The sequence below is a fragment of the Phocoena phocoena genome, chromosome 2 (genome assembly GCF_963924675.1).
Source record: "Phocoena phocoena chromosome 2, mPhoPho1.1, whole genome shotgun sequence".
NCBI lineage: Eukaryota > Metazoa > Chordata > Mammalia > Artiodactyla > Phocoenidae > Phocoena > Phocoena phocoena.
The window spans coordinates 57,505,327-57,528,345 of record NC_089220.1 but is presented as its reverse complement, the minus strand read 5'-3'; the positions used below and the strand labels follow the sequence as shown (position 1 = coordinate 57,528,345).

The 23,019-nt window shown below is 39.3% G+C and overlaps 1 protein-coding gene across 1 annotated transcript in view; it reads left to right on the top strand.

Annotated features, from left to right (window-relative positions):
• Positions 1-11,833: 11,833 nt before the first annotated feature.
• Positions 11,834-23,019, top strand: part of LRFN5 (leucine rich repeat and fibronectin type III domain containing 5) — a 263,104-nt gene continuing 251,918 nt past the window's right edge. The window contains exon 1 of the mRNA XM_065872092.1: positions 11,834-11,981. The gene's annotated coding sequence lies outside the window, so the exon portion shown is untranslated. The remainder of the gene's footprint in view (positions 11,982-23,019) is intronic.

Below are 23,019 nucleotides of genomic sequence, written 5' to 3'. Positions count from 1 at the left end.
AACATTTTGGTACCTCTTTTTGAATTATGGTTTTCTCATGGTATATGCCCAGAAGTGGGATTGCTGGGTGGTACGGTAGTTCTATTCTTAGTTTTTAAGGAACCTCTATACTGTTCTCCATAATGGCTGTATCAATATACATTCCCACTAACAGTGCAAGAGGGTTCCCTTTTCTCCACACCCTCTCCAGCATTTATTGTTTGTAGATTTTTTGATGATGGCCATTCTGACTGGTGTGAGGTGATACCTCATTGTAGTTCTGATTTGCATTTCTCTAATGATTAGTGATGTTGAGCATCCTTTCATGTGTTTGTTGGCAATCTGTGTATCTTCTTTGGAGAAAGGTCTATTTAGGTCTTCTGCCAATGTTTGGATTGGGTTGTTTGTTTTGTTGATATTGAGCTGCATGAGCTGCTTGTAAATTTTGGAGATTATTCCTTTGTCAGTTGCTTCATTTACAAATATTTTCTCCCATTCTGAGGGTTGTCTTTTGGTCTTGTTTATGGTTTCCTTTGCTGTGCAAAAGCTTTTAAGTTTCATTGGGTCCCATTTGTTTATTTTTGTTTTTATTTCCATTTCTCTAGGATGTGGGTCAAAAAGGATCTTGCTGTGATTTATGTCATAGAGTGTTCTGCCTGTGTTTTCCTCTAAGAGTTTTATAGTGTCTGGCCTTACATTTAGGTCTTTAATCCATTTTGAGTTTATTTTTGTGTATGGTGTTAGGGAGTGTTCTAATTTCATTTCAGTTTTCCCAGCATCACTTATTGAAGAGGCTGTCCTTTCTCCGCTGTACATTCCTGTCACCTTTATCAAAGATAAGGTGTCCATATGTGCGTGGGTTTATCTCTGGGCTTTCTATCCTGTTCCATTGATCTATATTTCTGTTTCTCCACAAGTATTTTTAAACCAACTCCTTTTATCCAAATGGGGGGAGACTTACTAATAAGATATGAGAGTGGGAGAAGGAGGCAGTAAGATCACTAGATCATACTCTATGAAGCTTGAAAAGTTAGCTTAAGGTCTCTATCTTTCAGTTTTTTTAAACTTAAAATTAGCAGTTGAAATAGCTAATCTATAAATCCCCTCGTAACTCTAAATTTCTGTTCTTGGAAAATCAAAACATTTATAAATATTAATAAAAAGAATAATTTGGAAAGTAATCATTAGTGGCCAGCATGCTTACTTATATTATTAAAGGCATCTATTACTGCTTATATAAACATAAATTAAAATATATTAATGCATTTCTCAATTCCTAGGTAGAAATATCACAAAACATTTTGATTATAGTAACATACCTATAAAAGTATAGGGGCTATATATTAATGTAAATTTTAAATATTTGATTTTTATCTTTAGTAAATGAGAGATATAGTACAACAGAATCTCAGATGAGATAGAAAACGTGTTTATTCATTTGAAGGTAACCTCCAATAGGTTGTGTTCCAGGAATGTTTCATCATCAGTTGATGCAGTTAAAAGCCTGAAAAAAAACAGTACCAGAAACAGAAAATGGAGCAAAGCGTCAATTGCTTTTGCATTGTGACTGCTAAATATAAAGGATTTGTTATTTTCATGGACTACAGTTTCTTAAAGTCAGATATTCTGTTTCACCCATACAGAGTTACTAGCTTAGGAAAAAATTTAAAAAAATACATTTAAAAATAAATATGTTATACCTTTAATGAACAGTCTGTTCCATGTAAATTTTATGTATATGGCTCTTTTTAACATGAAAATAACAGAGGATCTGTTTGAACTCACCAAATAAATGGTTTTAAGAAAGCTTGACACATTATCTTATGCATATGTACATTATCTTCCTAAACACTTATGTGATACGGGAATAAATATTAAATTTGAAAAGATAAAAGACAAAAATTAAGGAAGTCTCTGTATTCACTATATTTAAAAAATAGTTATCACCTTGTGTAAATGTGATCTACATAGAATGTGAAACACTGAATTTGCTGTCTGGATCATGGTTGAACAATTGGGAACACTGTGATGGCGTTCAGTCACTTTCTTTTGCAAAATTTAACAACTTTGCTTAAATCCAGGATTTATTCTCTTGGGCTCCTCACTGCTGTTGCCTTTCAGTTCCAGCATTTGCTTCTTAGTGCAGCCATGGCACAGATCCATTGCACCAAAGCACAAAATAGGAAATGAACCCCAGTGGGAGAGATTTTATACATAAAAGTCAAAGCAAAACCCCATAAAGAAAGTAACTATGTGTTTATACATTTCACAAAACAGAAAAATGTTCAAAGGAAAGTAAAATTAGCTTTCAAAATAGTTGCCTCTTGAACTGGATATCTGTTACATGACTGTAAAATTACCTTGCATATTTTTATAAAGAAGAATATTTTCACATTTACAGAATGTAAATTTACACATTTTATTACACAGAATGTAATATTTACACATTTACAGACTGCCTAGGTATAGCCAGTCTACACATATTGTTGTTGTTCTTTAACATTTTAAGAGTCATTGTAATTTCCAATTTAGGTATTTTCTGCAAAATTTTCCAGAAGCCTCTTTCCTAACTATTCAAAGAAGTACTCAGAAATTCTCCAATTCTAAGCATAATATTCCCATGTTGCTTGGTGTTAGAAAACAGACATACATTTTACCTACAAAATGGTATTCTCTTGTCAAGAATAGATCAGAAGTGATTAAATAACAAAAGCAGGAAAGAGAAGCTAGTGGCATAGTATAAAGACAGAATACAATAGGCAGAAATGAGTTCAGGAGGTTGAGGAATCCATCTCATAGCTCACTGGCAATTTTCTAAATGAATGAGTAAGTATAGTACTACTGAATCCAATCAAGGTCTCCAAGATGAGGTCACTAGAAAAAGAAACTGTCTTACTCTCAGTGTTCACTGCCTCAAACAAATGTCCGTCTTTCAAAATTAATACACTTTCTTTTTTTGCATTATGAGCATTTTCTCATTTAAAACAAAGTTAAGATTTAAAACTGCATTTCAAACTCTCCTCTACTCACAAAGTGAAAAATAAAACCTTTAACATGTTATAAAGATCCATTATATGTGGCTAAGGATATGTGCATATTTGACATAATTCTACTTGTCTTTCTTATAAATCTTACATTTATCCACATCTTATTTAAAGTCTATAAAATAAATGTCTCAATGGGATAGTATGAAAATGCTTTTGGAAATAGGGAATTAATGTCTGAACTGAGAAAAAGCATTTCTAGACAACATATAGGGAATTATTTTTGTAGTTCTAAATATTATTAGCTTTACAACTTGCCTTCATTCTTTGCTTCCCCCTCTCTTTTTTTTTCTTTCAAGATATATTGTCCCTTTTAGTATGAATAAAAACTGGAGAACAATAACATCTCTTAATACATGGAGTCAAGGACAGGAAGAGCCTAATCTTGAAGTATAACATGTAGAAAATGAGTGAATGAATGCATGAATGAATTCAATGCTGAAGATTTTACACTTTTGGCTACATTTATCAGTAATACTGGAAATCAAGAGAGTCTTGAAAAATTTCTACCAGAAAATGTAGCAAATTACCAAATTTGTAAAATGATAAAAGCTAAGTATAATCAATGCTGATTATGTTTTGAAAACCATATAGAAAGAATGCAACCTCATATGATTTTTCACAATGATTTACCATCTAACTTTTTGTTAGCTCCTAAATTCTGTTGCTAATAAAACCAATATAAAATATCTGATATGTCCCAACAATCACTAAGTTATCATGTTAATTGTTCAACAGTGTATTCTCTTGGATTTTAAAAAGGCTCTAATTTTATAATATTACCAAAAGGTTAAAACATGCCAATCTAACACAAAATAAGACAATATTTTGCTTATGTTTTTGGCATATCCATTCAGAAACAAAAGATACAACAGATGGATAATAGTTAATGTTGCCAATATACAAATTCACTTTAGAGAAACTGGGACAATACCATTGCATAGCAATATAGTGCAATAAAAAGAAAATGGGTTTCTGTAGCTCTCTTAAAGGGGAGGGAATTTAAGGAACTAATACTAAACATATAAAATACATTTTGAAGCTGAATAGTATCTAAAGAGAGCAACTTGAGTATTCAAGATTTTGCTAAATAATGTCACCAAAATTACAGAATATTTAATATGAAGGAAGATAATAATATTAGCAGAATGTTCTAGGCATCTTCCTGAGGGTTTTTATCTCACTTTTATGAGGAAATTTTCTTGACTAAAAAAAAGCAGATTATTCTGAGAATCTAGATTATTTATAATATCCTTTCAGTGAAATTGGCTATTCATTACATAATTTGAAATAAACTAATGGCAAAGAACAGAAATGATATGTTTGCAGTACTTGCTTGCACTGGGTAGTTTGTACAGGTGAAGTTATTAAAATCTCTCAATCCCAAATCTAAGTACTATAATTTCCACTTTTCACACAAAAGAGTTAAAGATTCAGGGTAGTGTTAAATGATTTCCACAGGTAATGCTGTGAATTTCAGAACAAAGATTCAAACCTATGTGTATTATATTCCAACATTTTATCGAATATGCTGTGTTGATCTTCAATAAAGGACTATGTCTGTATATTTCAATACAGTTTGAATGAATATGAGAAAAACAAATAAGAAACTAAGAGCAGTGAAGAAACTATCATTAGAGTATATAGGGATGGGTTCCAGAGGCCTAACAAAAGGTTTGGACTTCACAGCAAATTGCTGTTGGTGAAATTAAAGCAAGGTCATATTGTACTAATCTGCTTGTTAGTCTTATAACCTCCACTAAATAATAAACTCTATCATGGGGACAGAGACCAAGAGAATTAATCTTGTTTAATCTTCTCTCCCCACTGCCTGGTGCAGGACAATGGCTAAAACAAGGCATTCAATGAATTTCCAGGGAATGAACCGAACTGCAAGCAGAGAAAGGCCATAGTCTGGAGAAATAAGTTTGGTGGTAAGCAATCACAGAAAGGGTTTGCTTTCATTACGAAATTAGAGCCATTATGGCTGAGAAATGAATCCAAAGGAGCTTTAACACCAAGCTAGTCAAGAACTCAGAGCCAGTCAAAGGACCAGAATGACTAGGATGTAAAACAAGAGCAGAGGCCTGAGAAGTAACTCAGTATCCTAAAGAGACCTTAATTAAAGGAGAACTGGTGAAAAAGATTCGGAGGAAATCACCTAATCACGCCTTTGGAATTTATGTTAAGAAATCATTGTGCTAAAAGAAATTACCTGCTTTTATGTAGATAAAACTTATCCAACATTATTTATTTTAATGAAAATGCATCTTTCATAAAATAAATAGAAATTAATTTTTATTTCAAAATTTATGGTGGTTTATAAGAAAGCCAAACCCTGTGGTCTGGTCTCAATCACGTGAGAGTGTCACCTTACTGCCGACTTGTGGCCAGCTGACTGAAATTCAGGGGCAGACTCTGGAGAAAAAGAAATATTAGAAAACAGAATCTGTAAAGTAAAGCTTAAAAGCGAATGCTTTTTTCTATAGTTTATCATCAGGTTTTGCAGAATTGAGAGTAATATATGCGTTTTGAAGAAGTTAAGTCCGTAGACTTTTGACAGCTTATTACTTCCATCTAATATGACTTAGTGGGCTTACCAGTAATTATAAATCATAAGAACAGTAAACAAACTTTTGTTTTTAAGATAATTATGAGATGACTGGCTTCATTTTAAAATAAAGTTTCAAGATCAAGTGGAAGTTTTCCTGAAATACTAACTGGATATATAAATATAAAACTTTCTAAATGTTTTTTCCAAGGTTAAAAAATAGGTTTGAATAATTGTTTAATAGCATTTCAAAAAATAAAATAGATAAAAATAGTACCATACTTAATATTCAACCCTGTATACAAATTTAAAGATGATTGTGGTGTCTTTGCTCACTTTATATGTAACACACTTTGCCAGAAATTCTACATTTTAGAAATTAAGTTGGCTTCACATTTCTGAAGTGGGTAAACTGCTAGACACTGACACTTTAGTTTGAATTAGCATTATATGATTGTTTTCCCCTTAAAAATTTAATAAGATATATCTAATATGACTAAATGGAGGTTTTGATGAAGATAGGAACATAGATCCCAGTATCATACCAATCTTCTCTGGGTTAGATATTCCTAGGTAGGATGCTGTACGTGGGGACTTTTGGGTAACTAAATGGAAGCCCTAGACAAATACAGGGAGTTAATACCAGAATTTAAGCAAAAAAGTAAGACAAGATGGATGAGTATTTACATAAAATTTACTTTTTACTTGCTATTTTGCCTAAGAATTGCCTTACCTGTCCAGTAATGTTTATCTCTGAAATAACCTCTTATCTTTGAGCTCTCACAAACAATTTTTGCCAATGACACTGTCTTCAAAAATCACTATGTTTGTGTTTTACAAATTAAACTTTAAAAAATACTTTTCTTAGTATAAGAAATGACCAGTTCCGTCCAGTAATTTATTGGGTTCTTAGTGCACAGCTTTCATGAGGTAGATCTTAATCACCTAGTATGCCATCATCATGATCCATAAAAGTTAAAAAAAATGACAAATATTCAGGAGGAAGGGAAAGTAAATAAATGTATGTTTTACAAAAGATCAAGTTAAAAAATCATAAAAATTAAAAATTTATTTTTATTTAAAAATAAAAGGGAAAATGTCTTTTGTAGCTCAGAAATATATTAAATAGTAAATAAATTTGATTTTGGGGAGATCCAAAATACATAAATGAGCAATCTGTTTATTTAGGACAGAAATATGCTGGGTCTGCAACTCTGTTTAGAGCCCAGTTGAAGCAAGTTTTTGGTAAGATCTAATTGCCATCACAATTTGTATCTTAGGACTTTATAGTCAGATACAACATCAAAAATATGTTTCTAAGATAAGCAGGTCTCTTTTTACATTTCAAAAATACAAGGGGCACAACTATGATAGTGATTTTTTAAAAAGATTGATGTTGGATTTCAATTATTATATTTTAACAAAGTTTTTTTTTTAAGTTATTCCTTCATTTCAGAAACTTGTATTTCCCTGTTGTTTCTTCACATCATTTTCCAGTCTTGAATTTACAGATAACTTTATATTAGGAAAAAGAATCAAATGCTCCTCACAATACCGGTTCATCACCCAGAAAATATGGAGATAATTCCAATTTTAAAAAGCTTTTTAAAGCATACATCAAACAAAAATTGAACTAAAGCGACAATATATCACACACTTTTAAACCACAGAAATAAGAAAATTCATGAGGTAAGCAGACTAATTGTTGAAAACAATTTTAAAGCAGAGTAAGTCATGTCTTTCTCACTGCTTTAGGAAAAAATGCTAAATAATAATATAACCAGAAACTCAGGTTTCCTTTTGGTATTCATCATTTTAAGTGTAAATCATTCATATTTCCATTTATTGCCTGAAATTAGCAAAACACAACTTTTTTCAAATTCTGCATTATTCTGGGAAAACACAGTCCAATATTTATGACCAGAGGTCCTTGGAAAAATGATTGGGCCGAGAAAGAAGCCTAACGTAATTTTAAAAATGACGACATAAACACTGAATTTGGGGATAAACTAAGATTTTTTGGACAGTTAAAAGTATACCAATTTCAAAGCTGGTTTTGCCAACAATACTTATGTAGGCAAACTAGAAATTGCCATCTTCTTTTTTTTCCAGAGGCCTTTTTTTCCTTTGGTTGAAAGAAAAATTACCCTCTGTTAACTCTGAGATCCTTTGGGAAAGAATATCCTAGCCTTTCCTTGAAAGTCTTCCCACCTCTACTGTCAAGCTAAAACAAAGCTTGTTTCTTCCTCCCTACTGGTGAACTCTAATCAGCTTGTATAGGAGGGAAAGAAACAAATACTGTACCTGGACAGTGAAAGGTACATGACTTTACCAGCGAGTGCTTTCTTGAGATAAGATGAAATGGGGAAAGCACTTTCAAATATAACGTATAATGTACAACGGGAAGGCTAAACTAAAGGAAGAGAGGATGGTTTTGTGAGCTTGGTAGGGCTTGCAACAGAAAAGAATACTGGAAAGTTACACATTACTAATCCCTAAAGAGACGTTGATTACACACACACACACACACACACACACACACACACACCCCGTTACTTAGCACCCAGGAAGATATCTGAACTCCAGCTCTCGTCTTCTTACAGCTGGTTAAGTGTTCCCTCTCCTCACCTCGGTCCGAGCACTAGAAAAAAAAAAGAAAACGAAAAAGAAAAGTTATTTATTCCAGCAGTGCAAGGTCTTTGGGCTTCTCATTCAACCTCTCTCTATACTTTGGTCCCCAGGGGAAACTGCAAACCTTTATCTCCTGGTCTTCAGCGGTTCCTATCAGCTCAGTAGGGAAGGGTGGGGGCAAGTGGGAAAATCCTTAAGGAAAACGGAGTCACCCCCGCGTCCAAAAGTATTGGAAGTGCTCGCTCGTATCTGCTTGTGGTCCGTGCTGGTGCTCCGCCACCGCCCCTCAGTGAAGTCCGAGAAGCGGCCAAGTTTAAAGTGAAACGAAGATGGAAGCACTCTCTCTCCCTGTTTCTCAGAGAGTCCCTGAACTTATTTCGCAGCAGGTTCTTGCCCTGGACTTTTCGGAAACCTTTTTTCACTTCAGGAGACAAAAAGCCACAGGGGCAGCGCTGATGGTTTTAGTGGAGAGTCTCCTGGCCTGCAGTGGTGTCGCTGATGTATTTGTCCTTGGTGTCCCTTTGGTTTATTTTTCTGAGGTGTCGGAGGTGTCGCCACGCAGACCCGCTGCTGCGCGAGTTTGCCACCAGCTCTCGAACTCTAAATGTCCGGCGCCACCCGGGCTCCGCGGAACTCGCCCCAGAGCCCCGGACCCGGTGCCGCCAGCGGACCTGGAAGGAGGAGGCGCAGCAGGAACTGCGGCCCCTGAGCCGAGCTCCTTCGGAACAAAGCGTCCGGGAAGAGTTGCGCGGATTCCTAAACCCCGGATTGGACTTGGAGCCCGGTGGGCGTAGGAAGAAGAGGAAGGAGGAGACACGAGAGCACTTTCCACCTCAAGCGCCAACACCCCTCGCATCCTCTCTTGAAAGAGGCAGCAGTGTGGGTCCTGCCTACGCGTGGGTGCACGTGTACGCGCTTGGGAGAGCCCGTGGGTGTGTTCGGGTGTGAGCGCGTCTGGGCACCCGCAGGGCAACACTGAAGGCTGGGAGAGCTCTATTGGTAGCCAAATTCGAGAACGCCCTATCCTAGGAGGCCACTAGCACGTGGCTTTGACAAGTAGGCCTGGAAGAGGCCCTCATTAGCCAGCTTCCTTCGGCAACTCCCAACTCTTACATTCTCTTTGGGTTCAGACTGGTTTCGGGGCCAGCAGAGATCCGAGCTGAGAGGGGGTTCCTCGCTGGGGCCGAAGACCAAGTGCTGGTGAACCGGTTAAAGAGAAGTGACAGGATTTCCAGGCTTAGGAGATAGGAACAGCTGATTTCACTCGGGGTTCCCAGGAGAAAGCCTTTTTCCGGGCTGGAGGGAGGGTAGGGTCGAGGAGAGTAATTCTAGGATTTGTGGCGAGAAAAGTCGACCTCCGCCGGCGGGGCACTGTCTTCCTTTCTCCCCATCCCTCTTCTCTTTCCTGCTTCAGACCTGTTCCCTGTCCCAGTAAACTTAGTGGCCTGGTCTGGCTTGTGACGACTATTGGGTTTACTTTCTGCCCTTGACATACTAATATGTGACCAACTGCAGTACTGGTAATGTCTGATGCTCAACTGAGTTAGTTGATTCTCAAATATAATATTCTTTTCAGCTTTTGCGCCCATCGATTAGTAAGTAAACTACCACCTACTACTAAGGGGACGGTGGAAACCAGTCGCAGGCGACTGAGACCCCTAGGTCAGCAGTCCTCCATCTCAGATATTCCTGGCGGGTTATAGCTAATGACTTTTCTCTGTGCCATAAGCAGTCACAGCCTGACCCGGTGATACTCCTTTACCCCGTAACCGTGGGGCAGTGGGCGGTCAGCAAGTACCTCCGTCGCAAGAGACTGGGGACTCCCCTGAAGTTCGCCTTCATGCTCCAGATTTTCTTTCTCCCCTCCCCCTGCCTGCAACGCCCCCGCGCCTCGCCTGCCCCGGGATTTGCCGGCGCCTGGCTGGCCCTTTACTCCAGCCCTGGGTAAATCAGCCCGGAACTCGCCAGGCTCCGAGGCGCGGAGGGAGGCGTGGCGGCCCCGGCGAGGGTCTCGCCTGACTCCCGGAGTCTCGGCGGCGCGGCAGCTCCTGTCACTGCGGCGAGGGTCGGGCTCACGGCCGCGCGCCCCGCCGCCGCCACCGCCTTCATGCTGCAGCGCGGGGCGCAGTTCCTCCCGGCCCGGCGGCTGCAGTCGTCCGAACACGCCGGCTCGGGAAGCCCGGAAGCCGGGCCCGCCCGGGCCACAACCGCAGCGCGGGAGTCGGGCCGCCAGCCTCTCGCCTGAGCCGCGGACTCGCCCGGAAGCCGCGGGCAGCGGGCGGGGCACTGTGCAGTGGCGCGTAGGAAGACTGCCGATGTGTGCAGAGCGGCCCGAACTGAGGACTCTGTGTGCGTGCGCGCGGGGGTGCGTGTGTTTGCGCCTGTTTTTCCTTCTTCCCTCAAGGATGGCAATGGACTGCAGCTGGCTGCTCCCTTAGGATTCTAGAGTTTGTGGAGCTCTAGGTTGTGAGCACAAACCACCCATATAATCCATTTTGCACGGGCGGTTTATATCAGGAGAAAAAAAGCGCAACTGGACGGGGGTGGGGCAGACCAAGGAAACCTTCTGGAAATACAAACACGCACGCACAACACTCATAAGAGAGAGGAAGAATGAAAGACCTGGGAAGATGTCTGTAACCTTCCTGCTGGCCCTTCCATTTTTCCGGAAAGATTCTGGATCGTTTCTACCTTTTGAAGTCATCTTGGCATCTATTTTTTTGTAAGCTCTCTCCAGCTTAGTAGCGTGCGTGAGGGCGTGTGTGTATGTGTGCGCGCGCTTATCTGATGCATTTGACTCTCTTTTGTACAACTGCCCAGAAGCAAATGTGTTAACTCGGCGGTCCCCCTCGATGCCTGGCTTCTCGCAGAGCGCGGAGGACGCCCAGACCCATTTTCCAGTCTGGATTCGGAAGGGCTGCTCAGCTTTGGGCCCTTGTGTGTGGATCGCTTTACCCAGAGGCTTGGAAAGCGCCAGTATTAACCTGCTTCCAGGTACATCACAAGGTCACCAGAGGGTCTTGCAGCCGTCTTGTTTCTGTGCATGTAGAACTTCCTGTCTTGGCCCGAAGGATATTTACGTTTCGGTCGACATAATTTGAAGCCAAAAGTTCAGCCTGTCGAGCTGGTTTCTGCACAATCAAGGTAAAAAGAATTGCCTTTCAAACTGCTTAACAAAATCCCCGACTCTTCGACTCTTCCTTGCTGGTTCCTGGCTCTTGCCTCCCCACCAAAATGTCACCAGCTCTTGAATTACGTGGATTTGGGTTGGAGGAGAACTTGAAGGAAACGTGATAGAACCGCTATGCTAGACCACTCTCTTTGCTGCCCGTGGTCCTGTGGGCATCGAAGCCGATCGTGAGAAGGACCAGTCACCTCCTTGCTTTTCCTTCCCCGTGCTGTACTGTGTGTGTGTGTGTGTGTGCAAGTGTGAATGCGAGCGCGCGCGCGCCTGTCTGCGAGTGTGTGTTTGAGTGTGTTTCTGTGTGTGCGTGCGCGGCCGCCCTACCTCTGCCCGATCCCTGGGTGCAGAAACGCGGGTTTCATGGGGCGATCGCCGCGGATCCCCCGCCCAGCGCGACCTGCGGGCAACGGCGGCAGTGGCAGGAGCCGCCTCTCGGACTCCCTAGGATGCGGGTGCTGAGCTATGGCAAAGGGCAGCGAAGTGACGAGCGAGACCCGCGTACGACTGTGAAAGCCACCTGGAAACACCTTGCCGGGATTGTATCTGCGGGCAGAAAGTCTTCCTACGCCCGTCTTTCCTCTAGAGGCACCAGGTAACAAGCAAACGACTTCCCGCCTCACCCAGTTTCCCTCTGATCTTATTTCTAGTGTCTTATCTGCATTGCAGGCTACTTTACTTATTAATGTTTTGAAAATCATTAAGAAGGGCTGGGTATTCAAGGGCGCTCTGTGATGTAATATAATTTCTAGTAGGTAGAATATAAATCTATACCTGAGTATTTAATCTAGTAGTGAAAGCTAAGAAAATATGGATACACTCCACCCTAAGTGATGTTTTTGGAAGCTAGGCGCGTTGAACCTGTCTGAAGATGCCAGAGATTAAAGTCCCGTGTTTTCTTCAGGCTATGGTTGCCACGGACCATTTGGTATCCAACCCTTCCCAGATTGTGGAGTGTGAGAGGGTGTTTGGTTTCCACCCATCGTTTCAGGCAGGGATCACTTTGACCCTTCTCTTCCTCTGGTGCCAGGTTGTTTTCCTGATTGTCGACGAGCTTGCCAGATCCTTTAGTAGTTGTAAATTATGCATCTGGAGACTTTAATTCGAAATAGAGTTTTCTTGGAACTTGCTTTGAGTGGAAGGGAATTCATTGCCACGGGTGTATGTGTTGAGATACGGTGTTTAACTGCCAGGGTTGCTTTTATGTAGCAAAATAGATCCATATCTAGAGGAGCGCTGCTAAAACCACAACCTCAGTCCCCAGCTGCATTGTCTCGCTTGTGGAGAGGGGCTTGTACGCGCGTGGTTTGTTTTTATTTTGTTCTAGTTTTTTTTTTTTTGGTTTGTCTCTGTATAATGGGTATTTTGAAAATTCTTGCCAGTGCCTTGATTTACAAGGAGTAGGGTGGATTTGCGACTGCCTAATTAACATATTGGGTCTGATATGTTAAAAATGGAGATTCCCACAGCCGGCTGAGGCAGAACAAATTTAGTGAACTTCCAAAGCCCCTTACCCTCGCACCTTATTTCTCTCATTTCCTATCCCATCACCTCTGCGTCCCCTACAGAAAATTTCTCTCCCTTCTCGAGGGCATTAGGATTAAGAAAATAAAGCACTTCCAAAGTAGTCTCATCAATGTTTTATTAGACAGTGAAGGCGGTCTGAATAATTCAGCTAGGGAATGCTCGTTTGTCTCCCGCCTTTGGGAGCTGCCGGCTCGCTGCACTCAACCGAGGGTTTGGCTCAGCCGAGCGCACGGTGCCCTGCTCCTGGAAGCAGTGACTGGGACTGCTCCGGGGGTTTCTCTTTGCTGAAGCCGCTTGGAAAGTGGAGGGGCGCTGCCTGCTTTTCCTCCGCCCGCTGCATTTTTAAAATAGATATCCGTATGATGGTATTTGCAGACTACAAGCCGGTCGCTAGCTAGCTGCTGTCGCTGTCCCTGCGCCTTGATGTCCCCGACTACTCTGGAGATTGGGCTCGGCTGCTGCTGCAGCCCTCGCAGGCTGGTGGTGCTACAAGGCCGTGTTTGCAGCGGGCTTGGGGGCTGGGCTCCGCCGCTGCAGCTGCCAGGCCCGCGTTGACACTTTCTTGGGGCCGGGCGGGAGAGCTCAGCAGGCCCCCTGGCAGACAGCGGGCGCATCATGGCAGAGGTGGCTGCCTGGATTTGAGACGGAGGAAGTGGAGAGACACACGTAGGGGGGTGGGGGTGGGCAGTGAGGTCCTGCCCGATTTCCTGCGCCTGCAGCCCCCTCTCCCTTCTTGGTAAATGAATATTCAAGTACATAGAAGGAAAGCTGGCTGGCTGCAAAAATGCCTTGATATTCAGATACTGCATGATTTCTCAGGATTCAAAACCTGAAACGAAGTGTGCTTTTCCTAGGCCTCCATTTGTTCCTCTCTTCTCTCCCCTCTTGCTCTCCTGGATTTAATCAGGTCATTTCTACTCCTGTTTTACCTCCAGTTGAAATACCACTGGAAAGACTGCTACCTACCCGCACCCCAACTCCAATAAACACGAAGGAGTTGAAGGCCACTCTTTAGACAGATTTGCTGTGTAACTTTGAGCTCTAGGGAGAGCCAAGAAAGGATAGGGAGTATAACTCGACTTTAACAGAAAAGCAGGTCCCCCCTCTACTTTCTGAAGACTCAGAAAGAAAAGGGTACTGCCTGCATACATAAAGACTAAAAATAACTGAATTTGGGAGGAATTAGGTGAGGATTTTTCTTTTCTTTCATCTTTTCCTTTTTCTCTTTTAGTGAATTTATTTGTATTTCTCCTATCGCTCAGAAAATCATAGTCAGAAAATTGATTTGTGTATACTAAAAATCTGACAGAGATACCTTTTTGTCCCCCAGATTTCTTCAGAATATTATTACAACAGAAACTATAGCATACTCATAATATTTGTTAGCAAATAAGCCATCCCTGTTCAGAGGGTGCCCAAGAAGGATGGGATACTGGTGGAAAATATTAGTACTTGGGAAAATTTTGTGTTTTCTCCATGTCCCTCATTTCATTTCACCCTGGCCTTTTCTCATTAAGGATTCAGTCCTTTGCAGGTTAAGTCTTGTCCTTGTGCCCTCATCCTCTGGGAAGGTTGAAACAAATGTATTAACTGGATGTTGAGTGATCAGATGCCTAAACATAGATTGTGGTGTGATTCATGTTTAAAAATGCCATTCACTGGTGCAGACTGGAGGTAGGTGAAATGTCAAAAACAGACAGTCCCCCTAGCATAGAGTTTCATGTGTAGAAGTTCCTTAAAAAATGGAGCTTTCTGCCTCCCTTCTCTTCTCTCTTGTCTGGAGAGAGAGAGAGGTGCAAACCAGTTTGAGGATCTGAGTCCACTGCCCTTGGTCAGCGTTGTACTTAGAGCTGGCTTGACTCACTAATAGGTCAAGACTATCAGGTATTGATAGAAAATTTCCTAGAAAAACCTTCCTTCCTTGTCAGCTCTCTTATGGTCACTAACAAGAGGGGCAGAACAATAGGAAAGCTAGGATACCCATGGAAACAGATGTGAGCATATAGGCAGGCGGAAAGGAGTTGTCATTTAGCTCCTATCCTCGAGACCATTCCTTTTTGTCATTTTTTCACTTTCTCTTTTCAAGAGGAGAATGACCTTGAGCAACACCAGTCTTCTGTGCTTCGCATACCTCTTTTCCTCCCTCAAACATGTGATGTATATATGAACACACACACATACATACATACACACACACCTGAGTTTTGAAATGAGATTCTTGTGCTTATGTGTTTTGGGAGGGGTTCATCAAATATATCTCTGATTGATACCAGCCAGAGGTGATTTTCTTTCCTTTTCCATAAGAGTATGTAGCAAGAGCTGTGGTCACTTGAGGCAAGATTGCCCCACCCTTATCCCCTCTTCCAGTATTTTTATCTTGTCTGTCATTCAGTGTATTCCTGGTATTAAAGCAGTGTCTGATTATGGCACTGGTGTTTAAATGACCATCATATGTTATAACTGCCTTTTATCTTTTCATGAATGAGCATAAGTTCCCTTTTGTGCATTTAAACCAGTGTTCTGTTTCCTCTTGCTTCTTGAAGCACTTTAGACTTCTTAGTTTTGCTGAGTTTTCTAGCTGGTGAAATTAGGATCTTGCTTTCTGCTGATACCATTGCTGTGTTGATATGTGGTTGGGATGAAATGCCTGCAGATTTCTAACAGTGTTCCTGCCTCTACATAAAGCTACTACATCATAGTTCTATATCATAACTTAGTTATGATATATCTATATCATAACTATATCTATATATCTATATCTATATATAGAGATATATTTATATCTATATCATAACATAGTTCTATATCATATCCAGTTATTTTAAGGACAATTTACTATAAATAAGATTGCTAAGTATTTTTGCCAATTTTAAGGTTGGAAGAAGAAAGCTACTTGAAAGTTTCTGATGGCTTAACTGGCTAATCTACTGACTCATTCCAGTGAATTTTATTTTCTGTTTACTCAGAAATGTAATATACTGGCATTACTTTCAGAGTTTTGTGTATAGTATAAATGGTTCTGAGTTTTATGTTTCATTGAAGAGTAAAGATATAAATTCAGGCCTTTTAATAGATGTGTTTGTGACCCTGTAGGATACATGACTAACTGGTAATTTTGCTAAATCATTCCACTGACACACATGTGCATAGCTCTGCCTTGTTCAATAAACCTTGAGAGTGAGACTACTTATTATATTTCTACAGCCCACATTTTTATTCCTGTGGCATCCTTCAATCATTGAGGACTATTTAAAATCTAAGGCGGTATAATTTGTGCATTACATGGTGTGTTCATGGTGAAATTAAGAAGTATTATGTTTATAAGTATTGAAGCTATTCTGGTTAGAGGTGTACCATTTTTATTATGCTCTATCAACATAAATTATATGTTATTATGAAAACTCCTGTTTTATGTAAGTATAACAAGAGCTAGAAAAAATAAAGAATTTAATTCAGATATAGTGCTGTTTTTTAAGCTTTTTCATCTTAGTGTTCTGATAGATTCTATTCTGACAGAATGCTTTTTACTGATCTATGACATAATTTAATACTAATTATGAAGATGGTTAACAAGTGATAGAAAATTACAAAGGAATTACATGGTTATATAAATGCTCTGTCACTTTACTGATAACAAGTAAGTCACATGAAAAGGGTTTTTTATTTAAACTACAAACTACATCCGTAAGGTTTCTCGGAAATTGGCTTTGATAGCCTATGTTTATTAAGTTACAAACTTGGTCACATTGGGAGGAAAATGCCAATTGACCAATTTAAGTGCTCTTAGAAAATATATCTTTTAATAAAATCTAATTGTAAACCTCATGCTTTTCTTCTTTTCTTTGTAGGAGCATATATGTAATTTATTGCTTTTTAAAAAGCTTCCAGTGAAATATTTTGAAATCGGTGTTATTATAATCCTTATGAAGAACAATTAAGAATTACCACTGAATGTTGAATCTATTTTAGATTTTGTAACAAAAAAAACTCTCCAGAAAAGTAACAAGATACAGGAATAAAATTGTAGGATCCTTTCACCAGCTCTGAGAGTGTTTCTGAATTCTTAGAAAAAGAACAAAAGAAAATGCCAATTAGTTCAATAGATACTTAATTAGAACTAGTACACTTAATCAAGAGTTAGAAGCCAAAACAGTACTGTTTACATTACTGTATTTTCACTTTGCCCTTTGTAGCTCTTTTAAGGAGTTGCTAAAGAGACCTAAAGGACATATATTAGTTGCTCTCCAGATTCTGTCACCCATGTTGACTTCTCATGTCCTGTCTTGAAGTAATCATGAATCTTAGTGGTATCACTTCCAAAGTTATGTTTGCATTAAAGTGATTTACTAGTGGAAACATATCAACTCTGTAACCATGAAAACTAACTTTCTTTTACCTTCTTTGGAAGTAAAGGCTGTGGTATTTTCTCAATAATTAGCTCTTTTTGTTATTTTTTCCCATGGTGTAAAAGTTAGGTTACCAAGTGATTTATGTGCACTTGTCTTATTAGTGCTAAAGCATTTGTATAGCAGCGTTAAAATGCATATACTTTATAGGGAAACATTGAACACTGAATTGAGTACTCAGGACATATGCTTTATTCTACATGGATAGAGTTATCATTATATCACTAATAATCACTAATATATCACTAGTATTCACATATATTTTAATTTGAAATGCCTCACTTAACAGAAATATGCCTACCTTTAAATTGAAAATTGGGGGTTATTTATGGTAATTGTGTAGGACATTCGCCTTGTATTGACTCTTCAAATGTCAGGCACTTTGTCAACATGTAACTAGACATTGGATGCTGACCTCAAGAAACTTATTTTCTTAGTAACATGAAAGATATAAACAAGTGTATAGCTTGTAAATAACTGATATTTTAAAATTCTATTTTGATATTTTATGCTTTGTAGTAGGGAAGACAGAGGAAATCAGGAAACCGTAACTGTGTTTTGTGGACAATGGTATTGCACAGTGGTTAGAAGCATGAACTTTGGGATTTCATATACCTGTGTCTCAGACCGGTATAACCTTGAGCGAGTCTTATAACCTGTCTGAGTCTTAGTGTCCTCACTTCTAAATGAAGCTAATAATAAAAGACACTTAGCTGTAGTCATCATCATCTTCACCATCATCATTATCATCTCATCACTAGCTATCATGAGGGTAAAGGAGAAAACTAAAAGAAGTGGTAATTGAATGACTTCAAAGCCTATTCTTGGGGCCATAGATGCTCAGGATTCCAGGGAATGCTAAAGGTCATCCAAACCAGGGGTCGTGCAGTCCAGTGTGCTCAGAGATCAAGCAGAAGATGTAAAGCAGGAAATCTGGCTGGCTTTAAGAAATTGTAGGCTCTAGGATCTCTGTTATACTGGAGAGTGCCTGACTTACCCAAGACATTCAAATTTAAATTCATTTTAACCCCTGATGAGTTTGGCATTATGAAACTTCTGAGTTATTCTGACATCCATTCAATCTTAAATTTTTTGGAAAGCATTCCTGCCATGTGGTCATCTTGACTCAGCTTGGATACCTTCAGTGATTCCAAAAATTACTCCATATAAAGTAGATTATTCCAATTTGTATAGTCTTATCATAAAATTCCTTTTTGGGATTGAGCCCAAAATCTGGTATCCTGTGGCTTCTGATTAATTTTAATATGGGAGGAGAGACACACAATAAGTCTAATTCCCAGTAACAGTACCTCAAATATTTAAACTCAGTTACTCAAGATCCCTAACCGACAATTGCTCTGCTTATGATTAAACATAACTTGACCTAAACAGGTTTGGGACAGTTTTCTATGTGTCATGATTTCAAGCCTTTTACCTTTTACACTCAGTAAATTTTAGCTATCATAAATCTTCATCATTACCCTCTTTGAGATAGGCTCCAATCTGTTTTCTTGCTTCTTACTGAATTACGTTACCAGCACCAAAAAGCCCTGTGGGTCTACCTAGCGTAGAGTTGAGCCGGGCCATTGTTTCCTTACTCTTGACACTGGAGAAAGCCAGGTACATGCAGTAATCCTCCATCTAGCACTCCTGTCAGATATTACTGTTTGATCAATGACGCCTTCCCTTTTGAGCCTGGACAAGTCTTGAACATGTATCTCTAAGATGCTACGACTTGTCAATTCAAGTTTTTGTCACAAGATTTAAAGTATTTGCCATTCTGAGTCTAGGCACTAGTAAAGATGCCTGAGACCACACTTTCAACATTCACGTCACATGATTTGCTCCTAGTGCTCAAATTAATTAAATCTTCTCCACTAAATATTGAGACAAGTAACATAAATTTCAGTGTTGGTGTTCATAATATATACGAGAAACAATGGAATGGAGTAAGACAAGGTGGATTTTCACCTCGCCCTAACTTTATGGGTTGGCTCTCTGATTTAGACAAGAATGATTCAAGGCCCATTCTTTGATCCATTTACCAAATATTTCTTCATTATTTAATTCATGCTTTGATACTCTGCTAGCCATTTCTCCTTTGAGACACAGAAGCCCAAATGGCATAGATACCACTCTGGGAAGCTGAAATCTCGAGTGAGGAACACATATTCTTTTAGTGAGGTAGCCCTAGGCCCGAGTCAGTCTTGATGGTATTCCCATATCTCTGCCTCTTAACTTACCCTTAAACCTAGATGATGTTGATTTCTAGTATATTTACTAACTTAATTTGTGTTACCTCCTCCATTATTGAATAAAGTCCATGTTTAGGCTCCTAGTAGTTTCCCCAGCCTTCATATGAGGTCACCTCCTAATTTCCAACAAAGGGAAAATTATTTGAATACAAAAGGAAATAGTCAAGCTCCCTTTATCTGATATCCTTGTAGAATGAGTCTTCTCCTTCTTGACCATTCTCCATGGTCTTGAATGTTATTCTTTTGAGGCATCATATTTAGAAATGCTTTTTTTAGATGTTTACTTTTAATGGAAATGCTGATAGTTATTAAAATTAACACACTAATTCTGAATATAGTTAACCTTTTCTTAATGACTTCATGTCTTCATTGTATATGTTGGTGATTGCAGAAAGCCCTTGGGGACCAGCCCATGACATGTTTAAGGCAGCTTATACTGATATTAAATTTTTCCCAACTTCTTTTCCTTCCCTTTATCTTCTGTGTATGATTAAAAACATTTTTTTCTTTGTTCTCATATAGCTAACATTTTTTTTCAGTGGGTCTGTTTTCCTTTTTAACGGACTGATTGGAAATTTATTGACAGAGTGGTAAGATTATTAGCTGTTTTTGTAAAATAGAGCCTGAGGATGACTAAAATTCTAAGATCCTCTCTATTGAGGAAAGCACATGAGTTTTCCTCCATGTACTATGTGGAAAGCACTGAAAGATGCTAATGTATCTTGCATAATATATGATTAGATGACGATGATGATGGTGAACAGGATCATCATCGTCATCATCACTTTCTGAGAATGTCCTTTGCGTACACTGTTGGTTTTTACTTTCTTCTAACCCATGAAATAACCTTCAGCTTAGGCATGATTGTATACATTTATAGAGGAGCAAGTTTGAGGCTGAGGACAGTTTCCTTGTCCGTGATTATATGACTAACAGACAATAGGGCTAGAATTGAAATACAAATATTTCTGATTCTAAAGAAGTTGCTATATTAGCTATATGTAGATTTCCCTTTTCTCCTATCTCTTAAAGCTGTTTTTTGTTTATTATTATATAAATGTGTTTTTAACCTCTTTCAAGGATGCTGGCTATCTTCTGAATATGCATCTTATACTCAATTTCTTTTCCCTTTATTGTACTCTATGAATTGCCATGTTTCATATCTGGAGGTGTTTGAAAGACTTTATGGTTATCCATTAGGGGATTCTCTAGCTGTTTACATTGAGAAGGGAATGTTTGGTCCTGAGTCTGGAATATAAGTATATAATAATAATAATTATTATTATTTTTTGCTAAACAAGACTGTGTGATTTTGGGTGATTTACTCAATTCCCAATTCCCATCTGCAAAAGGGACTTGCAAGCCATTATAAACTGGCTTGTACATCTAGGTAATTAATAAATAATTGTTCCCTTTAGTGCTTTTCCTAGTATAGAAGAATCAGAAAATTCTGTGAAATGTTAGGACTGGATGGAACTTGGAGATCACTCTGTTTATCATTAAAACTTTTGCATGTGTCTAATTGTGCTCTACATTCCACTTGCCTCTGTGTGCAGGCTGCTGTTGCAATACTTAATGAGTGCTTCAGGCTTTAGCCCCAGATACCTCCTCCCTTTGGGACAGGGTCAGAAAAAAGTCAAATAACAAATTCATTTCTTCACCTTGTATCCAAATTTCTGTGCATTATTTCAATGACAGAGGGGCCTGGCAGCCAAAATCTGATACTTAATTCTTGGTGTATCTGTTGGCAGAATGGACCATTTCTAGAGAAAGCCCTGTGGTCTGTTCCCATCTGCGATTTACGTTCTTACCTCCCTTGATGAACTCAGAATAACCACAAATCCATTGCAGGTCTTCCGATTGAGAGTAGATGTCTGTTTACCTTCCCCTTGAATCTGGATTGGCCTTGCAACTTGCTTTGAACAATAGCTGTGGCAGAAGTAATATGGTGTAACTTCCAAGCCAAATCCTCTAGAGACCATGTATCCTTCACTCTTAACCTCCTGGAGAAATGTTAACATCATGCGAAGAAGCCTGGGAACCCCTGCTGTAGGTAAATGGCCCAAGTGATCTCTAGCACCAATGGCAAGACATACTAATGAGGCCATCTTACACCATCCAGATACAATTAAGCTTCCAAGTAATTATAGTAACATCATGAGTGATCACAGGTGAGAGCAGCAGAAGAACCTGCTCCAGTTGATGGTTGGAAAAGATAACTGAGACAACTACCACCCGCCTCCCACCTGCCTACCTTGGGTGATGGGACATAGCCAGCCACCAAGCCTATTTTGGAAAACAACCCTGCCTCCTTTTTTTTTTTATTCTTTCAACAAATATTTGTTAAATATCTACTATATTCAGGCATGCTGCCCCTCCCTCTCTGGATTCATGGAATTTTTTTTTTTTACCCTTTCTTTTTTTTTTTTTTTTTTTTTTTTTTTTTTTGCGGTACGCGGGCCTCTCACTGTTGTGGCCTCTTCCGTTGCGGAGCACAGGCTCCGGATGCGCAGGCTAAGCGGCCATGGCTCACGGGCCCAGCCGCTCCGTGGCATGTGGGATCTTCGCGGACCGGGGCACGAACCCGTGTCCCCTGCATCGGCAGGTGGATTCTCAACCACTGCGCCACCAGGGAAGCCCTGGATTCATGGATTTTTGAAGAAAAGTATATTTTTTTCTTAAGCCGTTGGAAGTATTGGCTGATTCCTCAAATGCCTCAAGTTTCATCAGATTGATTTTTCCTAAGATGGATGAATGTATGTGAGAATTAATTTTGATTTGCCTGTTTTCTATTATAGCCACTTATCACCTGCCTTAGAGAAGCTTCCATGAAAAGGTTGTCCTCTTATGCTAGGGATCATGCTAGTCACCTAAAGCACGAGGGAGAATTTGTGCTTGTTTCTTCAAGTTACCTTTGGGCTTGGTTTGGTTCAGAGTGACATTTTGTTATTTCTCCAAGATTTCATTTTACCTTCTAATTATGTTTTAGTGATTCATATTTACTATTCATTTCTTCTGTAAGTTAAATCTAGATTGCACAATTACTTTATTCTGGATCTTCATATACACCTCATTTTATTTAATAATGTTCTCATTTATGTATCAAATTACTCTACAGAAATTTGATATACTGTTATAGATATAATAAGGTGCAGAGTATAGGCCATGGGGCAGTGCAATTATAATGGTTTTATAGCTTTCTGATTACTATTTATTTGCAAAAAAGACATAATTACAAAAAAAATAAAGTCAAATTCAATGTTTTTACTTTTGGTAAAAGAGATACATTTGTTGGGGGGGGGTGCATGAGAATGCGTATCACATTCACCTCAGTATTTTCTACAAAGATGTTTTGTTATGGATTTGAAAGTCTCCCTGGAATGTGTGGAATATGAAATAGTTTATTTACATTTTCTTTCTCCTGTATCTTACTGTGATTTTAAAG